This window comes from Oncorhynchus kisutch, unplaced genomic scaffold (genome assembly GCF_002021735.2).
Source record: "Oncorhynchus kisutch isolate 150728-3 unplaced genomic scaffold, Okis_V2 Okis06b-Okis10b_hom, whole genome shotgun sequence".
NCBI classification, from domain to species: domain Eukaryota; kingdom Metazoa; phylum Chordata; class Actinopteri; order Salmoniformes; family Salmonidae; genus Oncorhynchus; species Oncorhynchus kisutch.
Window position 1 is genome coordinate 21,811,375 of NW_022261983.1, and position 3,584 is coordinate 21,814,958.

The window sequence follows — 3,584 nt, forward strand, 5'->3', positions numbered from 1 at the left end:
ATGCTGCAGAAATGTTTTTGTACCCCCGGCTTGCTAGCTAGGTTGCAATGGAACCTGCTACCAACTAGCCAGCTTCTCCAGACAGCTAGACTGACCATACCAGCTGAAACAGAGCAGTACCTTCTCCAGACAGCTAGACTGACCATAACAGCTGAAAACAGAGCAGTACCTTCTTCTCCAGACAGCTAGACTGACCATAACAGCTGAAACAGAGCAGTACCTTCTCCTCCATACAGCTAGACTGACCATACCAGCTGAAACAGAGCAGTACCTTCTCCTCCATACAGCTAGACTGACCATACCAGCTGAAACAGAGCAGTACCTTCTCCAGACAGCTAGACTGACCATACCAGCTGAAACAGAGCAGTAGCTTCTCCAGACAGCTAGACTGACCATAACAGCTGAAACAGAGCAATAGCTTCTCCAGACAGCTAGACTGACCATACCAGCTGACACAGAGCAGTACCTTCTTCTCCAGACAGCTAGACTGACCATAACAGCTGAAACAGAGCAGTACCTTCTCCAGACAGCTAGACTGACCATACCAGCTGAAACAGAGCAGTAGCTTCTTCTCTAGACAGCTAGACTGACCATAACAGCTGAAACAGAGCAGTACCTTCTCTAGACAGCTAGACTGACCATAACAGCTGAAACAGAGCAGTACCTTCTCCTCCATACAGCTAGACTGACCATAACAGCTGAAACAGAGCAGTACCTTCTCCTCCATACAGCTAGACTGACCATAACAGCTGAAACAGAGCAGTACCTTCTTCTCCAGACAGCTAGACTGACCATAACAGTTGAAACAGAGCAGTACCTTCTTCTCCAGACAGCTAGACTGACCATACCAGCTGAAACAGAGCAGTACCTTCTCCTCCAGACAGCTAGACTGACCATACCAGCTGAAACAGAGCAGTACCTTCTTCTCCAGACAGCTAGACTGACCATACCAGCTGAAACAGAGCAGTACCTTCTCCATACAGCTAGACTGACCATACCAGCTGAAACAGAGCAGTACCTTCTCCTCCATACAGCTAGACTGACCATACCAGCTGAAACAGAGCAGTACCTTCTCCAGACAGCTAGACTGACCATACCAGCTGAAACAGAGCAGTACCTTCTCCTCCAGACAGCTAGACTGACCATACCAGCTGAAACAGAGCAGTACCTTCTCCAGACAGCTAGACTGACCATACCAGCTGAAACAGAGCAGTACCTTCTCCATACAGCTAGACTGACCACAACAGCTTGCTAGCTCTTTGCCCTGGTACTAGAGGCTCTGTACTGTACATACCAGCTGAAACAGAGCAGTAGCTTGCTAGCTCTTTGCCCTGGTACTAGAGGCTCTGTACTGTACATACCAGCTGAAACAGAGCAGTAGCTTGCTAGCTCTTTGCCCTGGTACTAGAGGCTCTGCACTGTACATACCAGCTGAAACAGAGCAGTAGCTTGCTAGCTCTTTGCCCTGGTACTAGAGGCTCTGTACTGGCAGCCGACAGTATTTAGACCCTTTCACTTTTTCCACATTTTGTTACAGCTCTATTCTAAAATTGATTCAATTGTTTTTTTTCTGCACACAATACCCAATAATGACATCACAATACCCAATAATGACATCACAATACCCAATAATGACATCACAATACCCCATAATGACATCACAATACCCCATAATGACATCACAATACCCCATAATGACGAAGCAAAAACAGGTTTTATACATTACAAGATTGGCACACCTGTATTTGGGGAGTTTCTCTCATCCAGACGTGACGCTTGGCGTTCAGGCCAAAGAGTTCAATCTGGATTTCATCAGACCAGAGAATCTTGTTTCTCATGGTCTGAGAGTCCCTTAGGTGCCTTTGACAAACTCCAAGCGGGCTGTCATGTGCCTTTTACTGAGGAGTCGCTTCCGTCTGGCCAATCTACAATAAATGCCTGATTGGTGGAGTGGTGCAGAGATGGTTGTCCTTCTGGAAGTTTCTCCCATCTCTACAGAGGAACTCTTAAGCTCTGTCAGAGTGACCATCGGGTTCTTGATTACCTCCCTGACCAAGGCTGTTCTGCCCTGATAGCTTAGTTTGGCCGGGCGGCCAGCTCTAGGAAGAGTCTTGGTGGTTCCAAACTTCTTCCATTTAAGAATGATGGAGGCGACTGTGTTATTTGGGACTTTCAATGCTGCAGAAATGTTTTTTGTACCCCCGGCTAGCTAGCTAGGTTGCAATGGAACCTGCTACCAACTAGCCAGCTAGCTAGCTAGGTTGCAATGGAACCTGCTACCAACTAGCCAGCTAGCTAGCTAGGTTGCAATGGAACCCGCTACCAACTAGCCAGCTAGCTAGCTAGCTAGGTTGCAATGGAACCCGCTACCAACTAGCCAGCTAGCTAGCTAGGTTGCAATGGAACCCGCTACCAACTAGCCAGCTAGCTAGCTAGGTTGCAATGGAACCCGCTACCAACTAGCCAGCTAGCTAGCTAGGTTGCAATGGAACCCGCTACCAACTAGCCAGCTAGCTAGCTAGGTTGCAATGGAACCCGCTACCAACTAGCCAGCTAGCTAGCTAGGTTGCAGACACACACACACAATAACATACTCACTACTATACAGACACACACATGCATTTAGTGTTGAACACCAATGTGTTGTAGATATGTGGTAGTAGAGTTAGTGGTCTGAGGGAACGCAATGTGTTGTAGATATGTGGTAGTAAGAGTAGTGGCCCCTGAGGAACACAATGTGTTTGTAGATATGTGGTAGTAGAGTAGGGCCCTGAGGGAACACAATGTGTTGTAGATTATGTGGTAGTAGAGTAGTGCCTGAGGGAACACAATGTGTTGTAGATATTGCTGGTAGTAAGAGTAGTGGCCTGAGGGAACACAATGTGTTGTAGAGTAGTGGTCTGAGGTAACACAATGTGTTGTAGATATGTGGTAGTAGAGTAGTGGCCTGAGGAACACATGTGTTGTAGATATGTGGTAGTAGAGTATGGGCCTGAGGAACACAATGTGTTGTAGATATTGGTAGTAGAAGTAGTGCCTGAGGGAACACAATGTGTTTGTAGATATGTGGTAGTAGAGTAGTGGCCTGAGGGAACACAATGTGTTGTAGATATGTGGTAGTAGAGTAGGGCCGTGAGGGAACACAATGTGTTGTAGATATGTGGTAGTAGAAGTAGTGGCCTGAGGGAACACAATGTGTTGTAGATATGTGGTAGTAGAGTAGTGGCCTGGGGGAACCAATGTTGTTGTAGATATGTGGTAGTAGAGTAGTGGTCTGAGGGAACAATGTGTTGTAGATATGTGGTAGTAGAGTAGTGGCCTGAGGGAACACATGTGTTGTAGATATGTGGTAGTAGAGTAGTGGCCTGAGGGAACACATGTGTTGTAGATATGTGGTAGTAGAGTAGTGGCCTGAGGGAACACAATGTGTTGTAGATATGTGGTAGTAGAGTAGTGGCTGAGGGAAACACATGTGTTGTAGATATGTGGTAGTAGAGTAGTGGTCTGAGGGAAACAATGTGTTGTAGATATGTGGTAGTAGAGTAGTGGCCTGGGGTAAAAACACTGAAATGTATTGTAATGTT